This window comes from Furipterus horrens, unplaced genomic scaffold, assembly GCF_987537825.1.
Source record: "Furipterus horrens unplaced genomic scaffold, mFurHor1.1.pri manual_scaffold_8, whole genome shotgun sequence".
Classification (NCBI taxonomy): domain Eukaryota; kingdom Metazoa; phylum Chordata; class Mammalia; order Chiroptera; family Furipteridae; genus Furipterus; species Furipterus horrens.
Genome location: NW_028327178.1, coordinates 46,086,240 through 46,108,424, shown reverse-complemented (window position 1 = coordinate 46,108,424; position 22,185 = coordinate 46,086,240).

Here is a 22,185-nt window from a genome sequence, read left to right as displayed (position 1 = left end):
CTTCCCCAACCCCACACACTCACTAACTACCATACAAACATTGTTAAATTAATTTTTTCACAGAAAATGCCAAAGAACTTAAATAATTTTAACTTCCAAAACATTTGTACTGGCTTCTCCTAGGAATTGTTATTCAGGGTGTTCATAAAATGTTTGTGTGCCTCTATAGACCCAGAAAACTTTTATTAATAATAAAAAACATCACATGAAAATGTCTTTAGTAATACTAAACAAAGCTCTTTTTCTATTGAAAGCAAATATTTTGGCTGTTAAATATAAGAATTTGATTAGCTCACATAATTTGCTATCTTGAATGTTTCCAATGTAGATGTAGGCACATGATCAAAAAAGGCACTTGGCCTATACACTCATCACTATTGCCATCAGTTGTGATTGGAATTCTCAAAGGGTAGCCTGTGTGATGCTGGTTAATTTCCTTGACATTCCAACTCAGGCAGTTTTGACTTCAGACTTCAAGACCTTTGCCACCTTTTCTGGAGTTATCATCTGGGATTCATGAAATAAAAGCATGGAGTAAGGTGAGTAGAACTGATTGCTCTCTTTTATTTATTTTTATTTTTATTTTTTTTCTGATTTCTTTTTTAAATTATATTTTACTAGTTATATTGTTACAATAATTTTAATTTTTTCCCCTTTGCTCCCATCCACCCAGCACCCCACCTCCCCCAGGTATCCCCCACCAAATCCATGCCCATGGTTCATACATACAAGCTCTCCCACTACATCCTTTTATATATTCTTCTTTTTTAAACAAATAAATGATTAATTATTTTAACAATAAAAATTAACAATCCCTCCCTCTCAGATATTAAGACCCTTTATAATCTTATAAAGGACAATGGGTGAAGGTCTCAAGCTCCTCTAAGTGCTTCAAACTGAACATGGTCGTCGTCCTACCTACACTTGGGTCCATAAATCCCTAATAAGAGTGGGGTTGTGGAGGGGAGGGTGGCCCTCCCACATGGAGAAGGATCGTGCAGACTCTAAGTCAGTTGGCTGTCCCCAGACAATGGCGTGCTTGGTTTAACAGGCTGGCATCCTTGTTGTATTCTGGGGGCAACAGATTTGGCAAAAGGGTTAAAAGACATCATTCAATCCACAACCACTAGATGACAAAAGACAGGTATTAATTTTTCAATGTCCCACATTAGGGAAGAGAAGGGCTTCTTTGGAGGAAGGTATGCCAGGTACATCTCACCTGTCCAAAACTCTTTTGCCATTATACTTAGTTTTGACTGAGGGAAATATTTTAGGTTCCCCCTCTCAGGCCTCTGGGCTTTTCTGTCCAAGCCTTTAGGACAGAAAAGAGAAACCAGTTTTAAAGTGAAGCCCACAGACCATCCCATTCTTCACCAACCCAGCCACTTAGTTCAGCCAAACTATTGAGTCTCAGGAGGCAGCACTGCAGACAGGATTAAGTGAGGCCTATATGTACAGATAATCACTCAGGTAATGAGATCGTAGGCTTATGCCCTTTGAAAACAGAAAACACGTTAATTTATGTAACATAACCCACATACAAGCCTCTAAATCTGTAGGACTGTCTTATCAGAAAGATATCCAGTTGCTAGGCACTTGACATTCTTCTTGCCTATAAATTAAACATCCTTGATAATGCACTACTTTACAGTCCACCACTGAGCATTGTGATTTTCCTTGAATAGCAATTTTTCTCCCTAGGATCACGCTCCTTGTCATTAAAGGGACTGCATTAAGTCAATTTTTTAATTTATCCTGTTCATTTGCATAAACACAACAAGAGCAGAAAATGATCACTTATGATCTTTAGTTCTGCTTTGCTGGAACTTATGCAAGGAACATTTAGGGTGACCTTCAGTCTGCCCTTCAGGGCACAGGAGCAGAACCACATACCTGGCATTCAGCCTTGCCTATGCTTCCTGGACTTGCGTGACTTTCTTCCCTCATGTTAGGGAAGTATTCTGTCATTAGTTTTTCAAAGAGGTTTTCTATCCCTTGCTCTTCTTCTTCTCCTTCTGGAATTCCTATGATATGGATATTATTATGTTTCGTGTTATCCTGCAACTGTCCTAGAGCTTCTTCAGTCTTGTTCAGTCTTTTTTCATTTTGTTGCACTGTCTGGGAGTTTTTGTCTATGTTGTCCTCCAGCTCACTGATCCGATCTTCTGCTTCCTCTAGCCTACTTTTAATTCCTTCTACTGTGTTCTTCAATTCAGAGATTGTATTCTTCATTTCCTCCTGGCTCTTCTTGACAGCTTCTATTTCATTTTCATGCTGGTATAATTCTCAGTAAGTTCTTTGTAGTTTCCCTGGAGTTCTTTGTAGTTTCCACTGAGCTCATTGAGCTTCTCCATAATCCATGTTTTGAATTCCATATCTGATAGTTTGCTCACCTCTATTTCATATAGCACTCTTTCTGGGGATTCTACCTTTCCTTTTGATGGGAAGTTGTTTCTCTGTCTCCCCATTTTTGTGACTGCTATTGTTTGTTGGTGCTTCTTAGAATGATCTGCACTTCCTAGATCTGCCCCTGTTGGCGTCAGATTGTTTACCAGTCTGGCCCTAGGCAGCCTGTTGGAGACTTCAAGGGATCTACTGCCTTTGTCTGTCTCCTTTAGTTGTTAATCTATTCAATCTGTGATTAGCCATCAGGCTTAAGGACCTTGGGTGTGGCAGCTTAATTCCTGCAGGCAGGGTTTTTGCTTCCTTTCGGGCTGATGCCACTTGGAGGGAAATGGTCTGCCTGCAGTACTGGGGATGAGTCAGCCCTGGTACCCACTCAGCTGCTCCCCCAGTTCTCCCTTCAAAGCCACTGCACCAAACTCTTCCCAAGTGTCTCTAGTTCTCTCTGACTTTCCTCTGCTTGAGTCCAGGGTAAGTGGGGGCCAAAATATTTTTGTATGTGATTCGCTTAAGAGCTCTTTTTCTCCAGCTGTTTCTCTCAGGCTAGCAAGAAACCCTGTGGGTTTTCACTTTTCTCAGCTGGATACTATTTTACTTTCCACTCTGTTGCTGTAGGCTGGGAAGCCCAGCTGGTGGTCTAGACCCTGCCATTGTCAGGGGAAACCCCTGGCTGCTGAGCTGTTTCTCAGTCCCTTCAGCTGCCACCTGTGGGAGCCCAGCCAGCCATTCCGCATCTCTGCATTCCCAATCAGTCATGTTGTGATGTAGCAGCCTTTTCTGTCTCTCCGTGGCTATAGGACTTCTCTCCAGCTAGTGTGTGGTTGGTTATTCCAGATGATTTCTCCAAAATTAAATTGTGAATTGAGACTGGTCCTGGGAGGAGGTTAGTGGAGCTTCCACTTACTCCTCTGCCATATTAGATCAGAATTTCTTAATTAAAATATAAAAAGCATAAATTCTAAAGGAATAGTCAAATTGTTACAGAAACAGGGGAGTCCAAAAACAAACCCCAGAGTTTGCAGCTGGGAGATAGGGAAAAGGAAGCAGCTTTCAGGATGCCCTTGCATGCCTGGAGCTAGTGGCTAGAAGCATTGTTGCACAAAGATCCGCTTTACTTCCAAGGCTCAGGAAGATGCGAGGAGTCTTGTACTGTGGGATGGTACAGAATAAGCCTACAGAGCCTACGTAGGGTTCTTTGAATGGTCAGAACTGTTTGCAATACCCACTGCATCAGAGGACACAGTTGACGGAGAGAGAAGCAGCTGCGGACATTTGAGCTGGGGCTTTGGGACTGGCTCTCTCTCTCTCTGGCTCTCTGGGGTTGGCTCTCTCTCTGGCCCTGGCTCTGGTGTGGTCCTTCCATGTGGCTTGGAGGAACAGGGCTTTCCAGGCTGCTTTAAGAGGCTGGCTCTGGCTCTCGTGGGCTCCCTCCATGTGGCTTGGAGAAGGGGTCTCCAGGCTGCTTTAAGAAGAGGCTCTCACCATGCGGTTTTGAGGAGGAGAGGAGATTCACGTGGTTTGCAGGAAGAAGGCAGTTACAAGGAGGCTGAGAATCTAGGCGGTTCTGCATTGAGAGCTGGAGGGCACCTCAGCACAGAAGGGACCTCCCCAATCAGAATTGAGTGATTGGCAGCTACTGGTAAAGATGAACTGTGCCTAGGAAGTAGGGAAACGGTGTTTCTGACTTTCCTAAGACTGGCTAGGTCTGGGAGGGGGAGGCAGGACTATGTGTAAATAAACAATTCTTTTTCTTTTCACCAAACTCTGGTATTGAGAGTTATAATTCTGGCTGCAGGCAATTGGGCCCCTAACTAAACAGCCCATGGGTTCTGTTTCAGTCGGAGCAGCCCAGGGATTCTGTTACAAAATTCCACTACATGATAACTTAAAAACTATTATTAAAATAGTATTTAAAACATTCAAGGACAAGAGAATAACTGGGAGAAGTATTTGCTCCACATTAACCAAAGAAGGGTTAATTATTCATGCTGCATATATGTAAGGCAATGAGGAAAAAGAACAAAAGGTATAAATAGGCATTTTACAGATATGGAAATGCCCCAAAACAACAACAACAAACTTCTTTCTCTTATGTATAATTATTCACAAGTCAGAAGCGGATACCATTTTAAAGCCACATGAGTAAAACTTAAAAATTTAAGTTATACAGTACCAATGTTTGATGAATGTATAGCAAAGGAGACACTCACACACTGCTGTCAACTGGTAGAACCTCTCTGTAAGACTGTTTAGTAATAATTAGTAAAATTTAAGATGTATATTGCATAGGATTCAGCAATTCAGCTTTTTGTTTTATACACTCCAGAATAGGCCTTGCAGAGGAGTATCAGGAAAATGCATGCAAGGTTCATGGCAGCATTGTTTAAAATAGCAGGAATTTGAAGGAATAAGTCCTGTATCAGTAGAATGACTGCCAAAAAATGTATTGTATATTCATTCATACAATGAAATACTATATATAAGGGAATAGAAATAAATTGGAGCTACATTTATTAATAGTGATAAATATCACCAGCAGAAAATTAAGAGGAGAAAAGTAAAGCAAAAATGCACACAGCATTCTTATATAAAGTTTAAAATTTTTATGTTGTATAGGACAAGTTAAATATATAGAAAAACTATAAATACAATCAAAGACATAATAAAAATTGAAGATATTGATTACTTCTGATTGAAAGGATGGATATTCAAATAGTGTACAAAAGACTTCAATAGTATAATGTTTTACTTATTTTTTTCAGATTTTATTTATTTATTTTTAGAGAGAGGGAGAAGGAGGTAGAAAGGAGAGAAACTACAATGTGTGGTTGCCTTTCACATTCCCCCAACTGTGGGGACCACATGCCCTCAACTGTGGGAACCTGGCTTGCAACCCAGGCATGTGCCCAGACTGGGCACTTTATTTAGATAATTGGGGATCTGAGAAGACAATGGGTTTGTACCCTAACAGAGTGTCTTCAATTCCATTATAAATGGACCCTTTTTATAAGGAGAAGAAAAGTGTAGTAGATAAGGGGTTAGGAATTCAGGGAAAAGTTAATTGGATAAAAGCTGCAGCATTCTCTCATCTATGTCCTGGGTGGTAGTCCCTGTGCCCTGGGCATTGGTCTTTGTGTCCTGAAGTAGAATGGCTCAGATACCATCTTGATTGCTTTCAGTCATCCTGAGACACAAAGGTGGAACTGCTTATGGTTTCCTGGAGTCAAGGTGGATCATGCCTTCAGTTCCTGAAATAATAGCTTTTTACATACATTGATTACTAAGCTTATTAGCTCTTACCTGAAACTAAAATTTTCCAACATTCAAGTACTCCATCAGATTGACCCATTAGCAGATGACATTATCACTAAAATCATTACAAGTAATATATGTTAACTAAAGGAGTCATCATATTTGCATTTTTAAAGTTAGGTAAATATCTGGATTCAAGATGGCAGAAGAGTAAGTGGAAACCACACTAACCTCCTCCCAGGACCAATCTGGAATTACAGCTAAATTGTAGAAAAATCATCCAGAATACCAACTGAACACTAGGTGGAGAGAAGCCTTATAATCAAGGACAGGTAGAAGAAACCACTTTACTATAACAAGACTGATATGTAGTATGGAGGAGGGACGAGAAGGCTGGTGCTGAAGTACTGGAGGGATCTATCAGCAGCTGGGTGTTTGCCCCTATAAAAGTGTGTGGTCTAAACTCCATTCTGGCTCCCCAGCCTATAGCAGCAGAGCTGGAAAGGAACCCATATAACATCCAGCTTTGAAAAGCAGCAAGGGTTCTGTCTGGCCAGGAGAACCTACTAAAGAATTTCATTTGCAGTCACTTATCCTCGGCTCTGGCAGAATGAGCTAGACACACTTGAAGAGAATCTAGGGCTAGTGGCTGTGGAAAGACAACTGAAGGAACAGCAACCAGGATCCCTATGCTGAGTCATTCCCTATACTGCAGGGTTTTTTTTTGTTGTTTGTTTGTTTGTTTGTTTGTTTGGTTTTTTTTTAGGCAGAGCACTCCTCTCTAAGTGACATCAGCCTGAGGGGAAGGAATAGCCCTACCCACAGGAATTACTCTGACTCATCCTATAGTACTAAAGTTAGGCAGCTGATTACAGCTTGATTAGATTAACAGCTGATTAATTTAACAGCTAAGGTGGAAAAAACACAGAAGCAGCCAAAATGGGAAGACAAAGAAACAGACCTCAAATGAAAGAACAAGAAAATTCTCCAGAAGAAGAACTGGATGGAATGGAGGCAAACAAGTTCTCAGATAGAGAATTTAAAGTAATGATTATAAGGATACTCAACATCATGAAAAAAGACATAGAAACCATAAAAAATGATAAGTCAGCAATAAAGAATGTACTCTCTGAAGTAATATGTCAGAAGGAATAAACAGTAGGTTAGATGAAGCAAAGGATCAAATCAGTGTTTTGGCAGACAAGGTAGAAAAAAATACCTAGACAGAGCAGCACAAGAAAAGAAGAATTTTTAAAAATGAGGAGAGCTTAAGGAATATTTTGGACAACATGAAGAGTAACAATATCCACATCATGAACATACCAGAGGAGAAAAGAGTAAGCAAGGGATAGAGAACTCATTTGAAGAAATAGTGACTGAAAACTTTCTTAATCTGGTGAAGGAAAAAGAAACACAAGTCCAGGAAGTTCAGAGAGTCCCAAACAAGTTGGATCCAAAGAGGCCAACACTGAGACACATTATAATTTAAATGACATGGCTTAAAGACAAGGAGAGAATCCTAAAAGCTGTAAGAGAAAAACAGGTAGTTGCCTGTCACCTGATTTCTCAACAGAAACATTTCAGGCCAGAATGGAGTGGCAGGAAATATTTAAGGTGAGGAAAAGCAAGGACCTACAACTAAGGCTAGTTTACCCAGCAAGGCTATCATTTAAAATTGAAGGAGAAATAAGGAGCTTCCCAGATAAGAGAAGGCTAAAGAAGTTTGTTAACACCAAACTAGTACTGAAACAAATGTTAAAGGATTTTCTTTAAGAAGAAGAGAAAGAGAAAGAAAGAAAAAAGAGGAAAAGAGTCTAACAAAAAAACGGTACTACATACTTATCTATCAATAATCACCTTAAATGTAAATGACCTAAATGCTCTGAATAAAAGACAGGGTAACTGAATGGATAAGAAAACAAGACCCATATATATGTGTGATGGAAAGATACACACAGACTAAAGGTAAAAGGATAGAAAAAGATGCTTCATGCAAATGGCAAAGAAAAAAAAAAGACAGGTAGCAGTATTTTTATCTGACAAAATAGACTTAAAACTAAGGATATAGTAAGAGACAAATAAGGACACTACATAATGATAAGGGGAATGATACAACAAGTGGATATAACCCTAGTTAACAGTTATGCACCCCAAATAGGAGCACCTAAATATATAAAGCACATCACGATGGACATAAAGGGGGAGACCAACAGAAACAGTCATACTCGGGGATTTTAATACCCCATTGACTTCAATGACGAGGTCTTCTAGGCAGAAAATCAACAAGGAGATAGCAACTTTAAATGACGCACTAGATCAAATGGATTTAATTGATACCTTCAGAGCCTTTCACCCCCAAAGGGCAGAATATACATACTTGGCAAGTGCACAGAGAACGTTTTCTAGGATAGATCACATGTTAGGACACAAACCAAATCCCAATAAATTTTAAAATATTGAAATCATATTAAGCATCTTCTCTGACCACAATGCTATGAAACTAGTTATTAATCACAAGAAGAACAATGAAAAATATGCAAAGACTTGGAAATTAAATAACGTTATTAAACAATAAATGGGCCAAAGACAAGATCAAGGAAGAAATCAAAAAATACCTTTAAACAAATAAAAATGAGTACACAACAATCCAAAATCTATGGGACACTGGGAGAGCAATACTAAGAAGGAAAGTCATAGTATTACAGACTTATCTCAAAATACACACAAGAAAAAGCTCAAATAAACAATCCAACTTAACACTTAAAGGAACTTGAAAAAGAACAACAAACAAAGCCCAAGGTGAGTAGAAGGAAAGAAATAATAATGATCAGAGCAGAAATAAATGAAATAGAGTCTTAAAAAAAAGATACAAAAGATCAATGAATCCAAGAGCTTGTTCTTGGAAAAGATAAACAATATTGACACACTTTGAACCAGACTTATCAAGAAAAAAGAGAAAGGACCCAAATAAAAGCAGAAACAAAAGAGGAGAAATAACAGCTGACACCAAAGAAATACAAAGGATTATAAGAAAATATTATCAACAACTATATGCCAACAAACTGAACAGTGTGGATGAACTGTAAAATTCCTAGAAAAATACAATCTTCCAAAAATAAATCAGGAAGAATCAGAGAATCTGAATAGACAGATTGCACCTAATGAAACTGAGGCATTAATAAAAAATAAAAAAAAATCTCCCAATAAACAAAAGCCTGGGACCAGATGGTTTCACAGCTGAATTTTACCAAACATTCTGAGAAGAACTAACACCTCTCCTTCTCAAACTATTTCATAAAATTCAAGAGAAGGAAAACCTCTCAAATTCATTTTATGAGGCCAGCATTATCCTCACCCCAAAACCATATAAAGACACTACAGAGAAAGAAAATTCTAGGCCAGTATCCCTGATGAACATGTATACTAAAATCCTCAACAAAATATTAGCAAACTGAATACAGCAATGCACCAAGATGATTATACACCATGATCAAGTGGGATATTTTCTGGCAATGCAAGGTTGGTACAACATTTGTAAATCAATAAGTGTGATTCATCACATAAACAAAATGAAGGATAAAAACCACATGATCATATCAAGAGATGCAGAAAAAGCTTCTGATAAAATTCAGCAGCCATTTATAATCAAAACTCTCAGCAAAGTAGGAATAAAAGAACATACCTAAATATAATAAAGGCCACATATGACAGACCCACTGCCAGCATCATACTTAATGGGAAAAAACTACTAGTGTTTCCCTTAAGGTTGTGAACAAGACAGGGATGTCCATTTTCACCACTCTTATTCAACATAGTACTGGAGGTCCTAGTCACAGCAATCAGACAAGAAGAAGTAGCAGTATACAAAATTAATATTTAGAAATCAGTTGCATATTTATATCTCAATAACAAACTAACAGAAAGAGAAATTAAGAAAACAACCTCATTCACAATTGTTTCTAAAAGAAGAAAATACCTAGGAATAAACCTAACCAAGAATGTAAAAGACCTGTACTCAGAAAATTATAAGAAACTGAAGAAATTGAAGGATACAAATAAGTGGAAGCACATAATGTGTTCATGTATATAACGAATTTACATCATTAAAATGTCCATACTACCCAAATCAATTTATAGATTTAATGCAATTCTTATCGGGATTCCAATGATGTATTTCACAGATCTAGAAAAAAATATTTCAAAAACATATATGGAACCACATAAGACCCCATGTAGCAACAGTGATCCTAAGGAAGAAGAACAAAGTTGGAGGAATTATGCTATCTAATATCAAACTATACTACAAGACTATAGTAACTAAAACAGCCTAGTACGGGCATAAAAAAAGACCCACAGATCGGTGAAACTAAATAGAGAACCCAGAAATAAACCCACACCTTTATAGTCAATTAATATTCAACAGATGAAGCAAGCACATACAATAAACTAAAGATAGTTTATTCAATAAACGGTGTTGGGAAAATTGGACAGATATATGCAGAAAAGTGAAACTAGACAACCTTCTTACACCACACACAAGAATAAATTCAAAATGAATCAAAGACATAAATATTAGACCTAAAACCATAAAAACTGTAGAAGAAAACACAGGCAGCAAAACCTTAAACATTGCTTGTAGCGAAATTTTATCTGATACATCTCCCCAGGCAAGGGAAACAACAAAAAATAAATAAACAAATGGGACTACTTCAAACTAAAAACATTTTTCACAGCAAAGCAAATCACCAACAAAATTAAAAGGCAATTGACAGAATGGGAGAACATGTTCACTGATACATCTGATAAGGGGTTAATATCCAAAATATATAAAGTACTTACAAAACTCAACATCAAAAAACCAAACAACCCAATTAAAAAATGGGCAAAGGACCTGAATAGATACTTCTCCAAAGAGGATATATAAATGGACAATAGACATATGAAAAGATGCCCAATGCCACTAATCATCAGAGAAACACAAATTAAAAACACGATAAGATGTCATCTCACACCTGTCAAAATGGCTATCATCAATAAATTAACAAACAATAAATTCTGGGGAGGATATGAAGAAAGGAGCTCCTTTTGCATTGTTAGTGGGAATACAGATTTGTGCAGCCACTGTGGAAAGCATTCTAGAGCTACCTCAAAAAATTAAAAATGAATCTGCCTTTTTACCCAGCTACCCTTCTTCTGGGAATATATCTGAAGGAACCCCAAAACATTAATTGAAAAGAACGTAAGCACCCATATGTTCTTTGCAGTGTTATTTACAATTGTCAAGATATGGAAGCAGCCCAAGTGTCCATCAACAAATGAGCGAATAAAACACCTATGTGATATTTACACAATGGAATACTACCTGGCCATCAAAAAGAAGAAAATGCTACTCTTTGCAACAGATGGGTTGGATCTGGAGAACATTATGCTAACTGAAAGAAGCCAGTCAGAGAAAAGACAAATATCATATTATTTCACTCATATGTTAAATCTAATGAACAAACTGAACAAGCAAAAGAGAGACAGATTAATAGATGGAGAGCAAATGACAGACAGCTAGTGCAAGGGAAGGTTAGGGGGTGGAGGGATTGAGCAAAAAGGAAAAAGAACTCATGGACATGGACAATAGTGTGCTGATTGCTGGGGGGAGGTAAGTATAAGGGTACTAAATGGTAATGAAAATATACACAAATTAAATCAAATAAGCATTTAAATAAAGTTATGCAACTATCTAAGTCTATTAAAATTTACAGTAATGTTATTTCTTCTGACTTTAGAGAATAAATCTTAAACTTTCTTTCAACTCAGATTAGAATGCTTCAAAATATTCAAATGGAATTCAAGAAGAATGTTCAAAAACAATGTTCCTATAGAAACACAAATCCTTACATTAAATTATAATTTTTTTTCTTTTTATCACATCTCTCTGATGGTTAATTTGATGTTTCAACTTGACTAAGGCTATATTGCCCAGTAACTTGTTCTAATACCAGTGTGGAAGTTTCTGTGAAGTCATTTTTTAGATGTGACTAACATATAAAGTCAGTAGACTAAGTAAAGCAGATGACCCTCCATAGTGTGAGTGGGTCTCATTCACTCAATTGAAGTCCTTAAGAATAAACACTGAGGTTTCAGAAAGAAAAAATAATTCTGTAAATAATACTGCAGTAAGCATAGGTGTTCAGATAGATATCTTTTTGAGATAGTTACTTCATTTCCTCAGAATATATAACTAAATGTGGAATGTAAAGTCTTTTAAAAATTATAGAAACAGAGAACAGTTTGTTCATTGCCAGGGGTGAGGAGTAGGAGCTAAGAGAAATGGGTGAAGGCCATCACAGAGTACAACCTTCCAGTTATAAGATGTATAAGTTATGGGCATGTCATGTGCAGCATGGTGACTACAGTTGACACTGCATTGTATATTTGAAAGTTGCTAAGAGTAGATTTTTAAAAGTTCTCACCACATACACACATAAACACACACACAAATTGTAATTATATGAGGTGATAAATGTAATGACTAAAATTGTTGTAATCATATGTAAGTTATATTTCAATCAAGCTGGGGAAAAAGAAAGAAACAATTCTACCTCAAAACTACAACATAGAAATCCTACCTGAGTGCTCAACCTGCAGATTTTGACCTGAAGACTGAAACATCAACTATTACCTGAATATTTAATCTACCAGCCTCCTCTACATATCTTAAACTTTTCAACCTCCAAAATAATGTGAGCCAGTTTTCTCTATGTATATCCTATTGCCTCTGTTTCTCTGGAGAATTCTGAATAATATGTCCACTGATTCACAATGAGAAAAAAAAATCTTAAAAGAGAAAAATAGGCTTGATTGATTAGCATTGAACCATATTCTAATTTTGTGCAATTAAGTATAATATTTATGGGTAATATGCTAATTCTCACATTGACCCCAAAGGATAGTGATTATTTATACTCTATAATATAGTTTTTAGAAACTCAATATCAAAGAGAAGCCATCCATGAAATTTACAACTTTACCTTTGTATCTTTCTTAAACATCTTTTATTGTATCTGATTTCTGCAGTGACAAAATACCACAGGCTTTCTGTGGCTAATCATGTTTCACTAGCATATGATTACGCTAGCAGTAGGATAGTATTAACACCTTTCAGATAAGTAATGGTCCTCAAATGATTATAATTTTGCCTACTGTTTTTAATAAAATCATTGTTAATCCATGAAATCATGACATTGGATTTCCATCAAGAAAAAATGAATTCTAATTTTATGGAGTGTACATATGAATGAGATTCATATTTCAAGATGTTTGATGTATTAAGATTCTAAATAACCATCCCCAAACCACAAGAAAATAAACCAGTTGCAAAGTCCTCATAAGAATTTACAATTGTGGACTTCTGGCCAAGGTGGAGACATAGACAGACATACTTTGCCACTCTCCACAACAATAAGAAGAAATACGACTATCTCAAAACTAAAAACAATCAGAACTACCAGAAAAATGAACTGAATGGAAGTCCAAGAGACAAAGATATAAAGAATCAATACTCATCCAGACAGGTAGGAGGGGCAGAGAGGACACACTGTGGCAGCAGCAACGAGGTATTGGCTGAGGCCAGCCAGTGGAAAGCATAATCACACATTATAGAAGTCAGAAGGAACACCTGGGGAGTGATCCCAGCCCCAGCCCAGGCTTCACAGCTGACATCTCCAGTGCCAGGGGAAAATAAAGCCTCATTGTTTCTGAGTGTGAAAACCAGTGGGGGTTGGGACTATGGAAGAAACTACCAGTCTCTAAAGTTAAAGTAGGTTTTATTCATTTAACCATACTGAGAGATAAAGTCTGACCTCAATTAACTTTATATCTTAGTCATGTTAATAGGCTCTATGGTGGTTAGTAAAGACATAATAATTCTTTTATTGCTAGTATTAAATTAAAATTTTGAGCTGTTTGAGTAATTTAAATGAAAATAGATACTGTCAATTGCCATGTCAGTGGCAAAATCCGATATAACCTGTGGGTTGGTGTTTTTGATTTTCTAAGCCTAGTTAATGATCACATCTCTCTGAAATTTTTCTCCCTCCTCCACTGCTAATGTCTTTCTTTTTAAAATCAGCTACTTTAAATTTTTGCCTTAATTTTTAATAGCTTGATTGGGATATCTTTGACAAAGCCCTTTACATCTTGGTTGAACAATTCAAATAAATTATGTTCAAATTCCTTGCCTCGTATTTTCCCTTGTCAATTCATCTTACACCCTCTAACAGAATTCATTGTTTTTCTCCAATCTCAGAACAATGTCACTTGTTTCCTGATTAGATTTCCTGTTTCCATTGCCTATGGGATGAATCCCTAACTTAGTGTGGCATAACAGGCTCTTCATTATCTTTCTTTTACTTTGTAAACACTCTGCCTTTGCCTCTAACACTTTATTATTCACAGCTATGGATATATCCTTCCCCCAAAATGGCGGTCCTTTTCATGCCTCTGTGCCTTTGTGTGTGATATTCTCTCTCTCCCCACCCAAATACTTTACATTTCTGCTGACAAATACTATTCATTTTTTTGAAATCAAGCTTTTCTTGACACCCACCTCTTAACCATTCTGTCAGTCTTCTGCTTGCCCATACACTTTTATTTATGCCACTGTGATAGCACCTATCAAACTGTATTGTAACTACTGTGCACATACATCTTTTTGCCATGAGACAGTACAGCCCTGATGAACAGGAACCATGTCATCCTTTATGCATCCCACCCACCAGCAATGACTACAACAGTGCCAGCACATAGTAGGTGCTCAATACCTACTGTGTATAAATTAATGAAATGACTTTCTTTGAAGTAAAAGATTGCCTCAGGCAAAGAATTTTTTAAAAAGAATATAGTATATGTTCTAAATTTTAACATACGTTTAAAAATTTTTTTAAGCTAAACACAATTTAAGAGCCAAAGTGTTCTTTCAGTTCATTTAACTTGAGCCCATTCACTGTGCCAGAGATCACCTGGCCTCTCCACTGTGTTTGACCTGACCTAGTTCATACCCACTGCTCTAACCACATTGTGATCCACTGTTCTTTCCTTATGGGATGTCTTCAGCATCACAAGCTACCCATCCTTGGAGAGATACCTCAAGATCCATTGTTTGAAAGGCACATCTCTCTTAGCTCATTATTTAAAATGGTGGCTCAACATGTAACATATTATTTTCTAATTATTGCCTGTTTTTTCTAAACAAGGTCAGATGATCTTTCAGGAATAACTTACACGTTATACATGTTTAGGAAACCCTGTTCCCCTAATCCACATCAAACCTAAACTATGCCAGTCATGAAAGTTGTATCAAATAATTTTTACAGGTTTTGAAATTAAGAGATCTCTCCAGAAGAAATCCAGCCATTTACTGAAGAAGATACAAGATACAAGAAACATTATACATAGAACTATGATGCCTCTGTCCCCTTCAAAGTAAGCACACAGTTCTCCCAATTCCCATCAGCTGTCCCATTGTATATTCCTGAATCTCACTGATGGTCTGAAATCTTTTCCCTTTCAAAGTTTTAGTTTTGGGAAAGTCCAGAAGTTGCATGGCGCCAAATCAGGGCAGTAGGAGGCTCAGTCACTTGAGTGATGTGATGTTTCACCAAAAAACTTTGTACAAGATGTGATGTGTGAGTGGGCACACTGTCCTGATGAAGCTGCCAATCACCAGTTACCCATAGCTGTAGCCTCTGAATGACCCAAATAGTTTCAGGCCATTGGAGGAATGTTCAAGCATAACACAAAATTTGATGCAGATTTATTGCTCTACTCAGTCATTTTGAATGCCACAACCACACAGTACACATGTCCACTCAATGGCCACCATCCCCGACTAGTACAGCAAAGCCATCATTATTCACATGTACACATTCCAGTCCACTCTCCCTGGCTGCCAGGTTACATAGATGTCACACAAACTAGTCTCATTATATTAACAATGTCTGGACTTTTTCTGGACAGACCTTATATATTGAGTAAATGTACACTTCTTTCTTTCAAAAAAAAAAAAAAAAGAGTACTTTAGGAAATGCTGGACAAAGAATTTTGCCCGAAACCATTGTCATACTTCTGAATAAACAGATCTATATAGTTAAAGGAAATTAGAGGAAAGTGCTTAGCTTTCATAAGTATCTGATTTTCTCATTCTATTCTTCCTGAACTAGTTCATTTTCTAGTTGATAAAGTCTGCTTGTAGGAAGCAAATACAATTTATTAAATGGAATTTTGTGGTGCATAACTGATAAGCTATGCTTGCAATAGAAAAGTCTCATAGAGGCCTAAAATGTAATTTATAATAAATATAAAGTCTTCTGTGGGGATTGAGAATTCTTGGATACTTTTCCATGAACTTAAAATAGTCATTACTGACAGAGTACACAACACATTTTTGTGAAGTCACAATTTATATCTTTGGCATTATATTCATATACCATATATAAGAAGCAAACACAGAAAACTTATGTTCACACTGATATTATTTGTGTTTATGTTAATGAATGCATTCTTCATTAACAAATAGGTGGGGGAAAGTATAAACAACATGCCAACTTTCTTATATTAGTGCACATGTTTTCTAATAGAGTTTTCTTATTGCCTAATGTATATCACTGTGGATCTTAAACTTGATATGCACAAGAATTTCACATGTGAAAGAAAGAAAAGGAAAATGTGAATAATTGCCTCAGTTCTGCCTCATACTAGAGTTGTATGACCTTGGGCAGAATATTTGACATGTCTCTATCTTAGTTTTCTTTTTATGGCAGGAGATCAACAAATACTCACTCTATTATTTACAGAATGCATATAATAATAAAGTAATAGAATATAAGAAAATAATATATAAATATTTTTATAAAATGTAAAACTAATATATGAAGATTATTATTACCCAAGCATTTCAGCATTTTAATTTAACACATAATTTTAGAAGTATGAAAGAAACAACATTTTGAAATTTAATTTTGGAGGATGCATCAGTTAATAAAATTGTTAAAGTTTCGGGGGTACAACTCTATAATACATCATCTGTATATTGTATTGTGTTTTCACCACTCCAAGACAAGTTTCCTTCCATTATCATTTACTTCCGTTTTACACTCTCTTACCTCCCACCACCACCCTTTCCCTCTGGTGATCATTACACTGTTATCTGTCAATGCAGTTTTTTTTTGTTTTGTTTTGTTTTTGGTTTTTTTTTTTTTTTTTTTTTTTTTGCTTAATCCCTTTACGTTTTTCACCCAGGTCCCCTATGCCCTCCTGTCTGACAGTTGTCAGTCTGTTCTCTGTATCTGAGTCTGTTTCTATTTTGTTAATTTTCTTCATTACATTCAACATGTAAGTGAAATCATATAGTATTTGTCCTTTTATGACTGCCTTATTTCATTTAGCATAATACTCTCCAGGTCCATATCCATGCTGTTCCAAAAGGTAAGATTTTCTTCCTTTTTAATGGTCTAGTAGTATCCCTTTTTGTAAATGTACCACCACTTTATCCACTCATCTACCAATGGGCACTTGGGCTGCTTCCAAATCATGGCTATTGTAACTAACATTGCAATAAACATAGAAGTGCATATATTCTTTCAAATTAGTGTTACAGATTTCTTTGGATATATTACCAGAATTAGAATCACTGGGTCTTAAGGCAATTTCATTTATAATTTTTGAGGTAACTCCATAATGTTTTCCACAGTGGATGCACCAGTCTGTATTGCTAACAAGAGTGTACAAGGGTTCTCTTTTTTCCACATCCCCTCCAACCCTTATTGTTCGTTGTTCATTGTTATGACAGCCATTCTGACAGGATTGAGGTGATATCTCATTGTGGTTTTAACTTGCATTCCTCTGATAATGAGTGACATTGGGCATATTTTTATATGTCTACTGGCCATCTGTATGGGCCCTTTGGAGAAGTGTCTATTCAGGTTTTGCCCATTTTTTAACTGGATTGTAGGAGGAGGGTTGGGGGTTTTGCAGAGGGAGGTGTTGAGTTTTATAACATCTTTATATATTTTAGATATTAACCCCTTATCAGATATATCATTGACAAATACATTCTCCCATTCAGTGGGTTGCCTTTTCACTTTGTTGATTTTTTTGTTTTGTTGGGCCAAAGCTTTTAAATTTGATGTAATACTTCTTAAAATTTTTTTCATTTTTTTCCCTTGCCAAGGAGATATATGCAAAAAAATATTGCTGTAAGAAATGTCTAAAATTTTACTACCTATGTTTCCTTCTAGTATTTTTATGGTTTCGGGTGTAATGTTTAAGTCTTTAATCCATTTTGAGTTTATTCTTGTGTATAGTGTAAGTAGGTGGTCTAGTTTGATTTTTTGCATATAATTTTTTAATATTCCCAAAATCATTTATTGAATACACTGTCTTTACCCCATTTTATGTTCTAGTCTTCTTTGTCAAATACTAATTTACCAAACAAGCATGAGACTATCTCTGGGTCCTTTATTCTATTCCATTGATCTATAGGTCTATTTTTATGCTGTATCATGCTACTTTGATGGCTATGGCCTTGTAGTATGGTTTAATATCAGGTAGTTTTTTCCAACTCTGTTCTTCTTTATAAAGACTGCTATAGCTATTCAGCATCTTTCATGGTTCCATATAAGTTGCAGTGTTTGATCTGCTTCTGTGCAAAATGACATTGGTATCTTTATAGGAATTGCATTGAATCTACAGATTGCTTTGGGTAGTGTGAACATTTTAATAATGTTAATTCTATCTCATCCATGAACATAGTATATGCCTCCACTTTTTTGTATCTTTCTCAATGTATCTTTTCAGTATCCTATAATTTTCTGCATACAAATCTTTTATCTCTTTGGTTAAATGTATTTCTTCCAAGACATTTTATTTTTTGATGCAATTGTAAATGGAATAGTTCTCTTAATTTAGCTTTCTAATAGCTCATACTTTATATATAAAAATTCTACCAATTTCTGACTGTTAATTTTGTAACCTGCTACATTACTGGATTAATTTATCAGTTCTAGTAGTTTTTCAGTGGTATCTTTAGGGTTCTCTACACATGGCATCATTTCATCTGCAAATACAATATATTTGCTTTTTCCTTTCCAATTTCCTGCCTTTTATTTCTTCTTCTTGTCTGATTGCTATGGCTAAGACTTCCCATACTGTGTCGAATAAGAGTGGTGAAAATGGACATTCTTATTTTGTTCTGGATTTTAAGGGAAATGCTTGTATTTTTGGCCCATTGATTATGATGTTGACTGTGGGTTTCTCATATATAGCTTTAATTGATTTGAGGTATGTTTCCTCTATTCCCACTTTGCTGAGAGTTTTCATCATAAATGAGTGCTGGATTTTATCAAATGTTTTTCTCTGCATCTATTGATATGATCATGTGATTTTATCCTTCATTTTATTTGTGTGGTTATCATGTTTATTAATATGTAGATATTGTACCAAGCTTGCATACCCAGAATAAATCCCACTTATTATGGTGTATGTTCTTTTTAATGTATCGCTGGATATGGTTTGTTAATATATTTTGAGGATTTAGCATCTATGTTCATAAGAGATAATGGCCTATAATATTCTTTCTTTTTAGTGTCTTTATATCATTTTGGAATTAGGATAATGCTGGCCTCATAAAAAAGAGCTTGTGATTGATTTCTAGTTTTGTATCATTTTGGTTCTAGGATATGCTTGATATGACTTTAATCATATTAAATTATAGAGACTTGTTTTGTGTCCTAACATTTGGTCTATCCTAGAAAATGTTACATATGCACTTGAAAATAATGTATATTCTGCTGCTTTGGAGTAAAATTCTCTGAAGATAATGAAATTCACCTGACCTAGTGTGTTCTTTAAGATAATCATCTTCTTGTTGCTTTTCTGTCTGGAAGATCTATCCATTGGTGTCAATGGGGTCTTAATGTCCTTTACTATGATATTATTATCAATCTCTTCCTTTATATCCATCAAGATTTGCTTTATATATTTAGGTGCTCCTCTGTTGGGTGCACAAATGTAAACAAGGGTTATATCTTTTTGTTGAATTAATCTCTTCATCATTATGTAGTGTCCTTCTTTGTTTTATAGTCTATTTTGTCAGATATAAGTATTGCTATCCCAGCTTTTGTTGTTGTTGTTGTTTATATTTGCATGCATATCTTTTCTCATTCCTTTATTTTTAGTTAGTATATACTTTTCTTTCTCTGATTGGCCTCTAGTAGACAGCATATATATTTTGATTTTTTTATCCATTCAATACCTTATTTCTTTTGATTGGAGCATTAAACCATTTATACTTAAAGTAATTATTGGTAAGTACATATTTGTTTTCATTTTGATTTTTTAATCATATTTCTTTTTCTTCTTTTTTATCTCCTTTTTCTTCTCCTTTTCCTGCTTCTGCTTCTGCTTCTGTTGCTGCTTCTGAAAGCAGGCCCTTTAACATTTGTCATAATATTGGTTTGGTGATAACAAATTATTTTAGTTTATTATGGTCTGGGAAGATGTTTATTTCCCTTCAATTTTAATTAATAGCCTAGCTTGATAAAGTAGTCTTGGTTGTAGATCCTTGTTTTTCATCACTGAATATTTCATGCCATTTCCCTTCTGGCCTGAAATGTTTTTTTTTAATATGTATTTTATTGATTATATTGTTACAATAGTTCCAACTTTCTCCCTTTTACTCCCCTCCACCCAGCATCTCCCTCCCCCCAGCAATCCCCCAACAAGTCCATAACCATGGTTCATACATACAAGCTTTCCCGCTTCACCCTTTCATATATTCTTCTTCTTCTTCTCTTTTTTTAGTAAATATGTAATTAATTAATTATTTTAACAATAAAAAATAACAATTTCTCCCTCTCAGATATTAAGATCCTTTGTAATCTTATAAAGGACAATGGACGAAGGTCTCAATGTCCTCTAGCTGCTTCAAGCTGGACATGGTCATCGTCTTACCTACCCTTGGGTCCAGAAATCCCTAATAAGAGTGGGGGTGTGGAGGGGAGGGTGGTCTTCCCACATGGGGAAGGATCGTGCAGACTCCAGATCAGTTGGCTGTCTCCAGACAATGGTGTGCTTTGTTTAACAGGCTGGCATCCTTGTTGTGTTCTGGGGGCCACAGATTTGGCAAAAAGGGTTAAAAGACATCATTCAATCCATAACCACTAAATGACAAGTCTTTGACTGGAATGTCAAGCTTAAAGGAGACATGCTTGGGCTTTGGTTGTTACCAAAAAGCCATGAGGAACTGGAAATGACTTTCAAAGGTACTAAAACCCCGCGAGAAAAAAGGCCTGGTACCATGGTTGGTTGTGTGGTCCACAGAAGGTTGTTTTCCTGAAAGATGGCTAGAAGGAATCTTAAGGCACAATGAAAAACCAGAAAGACTTGGAAAAGACAGGTGTGTACAGGTAAGGCTGAATGCCAGGTATGTGGCCCAGCTTCTGTGCCCTGAAGAGCAGACTGAAGGTCACCCTAAATGTTCTTTGGGTAAGTTCCAGCAAAGCAGAACTAAAGATCATAAGTGATCATTTTCTGCTCTTGTTGTGTTTATGCAAATGAACAGGATAAATTAAAAATGGACTTTATGTAGTCCCTTTAATGACAAGGAGGGTAATCTTAGGGAGAAAAATCATTATTCAAGGAAAATCACAATGATCAGTGGTAGACTATAAAGTAGTGCAGCTAACCGTCTTAAAAGTTTTTTTTCATTTAAAATGTTTTCACTTGAAAGTTAAACCATGTTTGTGGTATCATCAAAGATATTTAAGTTGCAGGCAAGAAGAAAGTCAAGTGCCTTGCAACTGGATGTCTTTCCAATAAGACAGTCTTACTGATTTAGAGACTTGTTTGTAAGTTATGTTACATAAATTAACATGCGCTTTCTGTTTTCAAAGGGCATAAGCCTATGACCGCATTACCTGAGTGATTGTCTGTATGTATAAGCCTCACTTAATCCTCTCTGCAGTGCTGCCTCCTGAGACTCAATGGTTTGGCTGAACTAAATGACTGGGTTGGTGAAGAATGGGGTGGTCTGTGGGCTTCACTTTAAAACTGAATTCTCTTTTCTATCCTAATGGCTTGGACAGAAAGGACCCAGAGGTCTGAGAGGGGGGAAACCTAAAATATCTCCCTCAGCCCAAACTAAGTATAATGGGCAAAAGGGTATCGGACAGGTGAGATGTGCCTAGCACACCTTCCTCCAAAGAAGCCCTTTTTCCCCCCCTAATGTGGAACATTGAAAAATTAATCCCTGTAATGTTTTTGTTAAGAAATCAAGTGACAAACTAATGGGAGCTCCTTTGTAGGTAACTAGTTGTCTTTTTGCTTTTAAGGTTCTCTCTTTGTCTTTAACCTTTGGCATTTAAATTGTGATGTGTCTTGCTGTGGGTCTCTTTGAGTTCATTTTGTTTGGAACTCTGTCCTTTCTGGACTGTGTGTCTTTTTTTCCTTCACCACATTATGAAAGTTTTCAGTCATTATTTC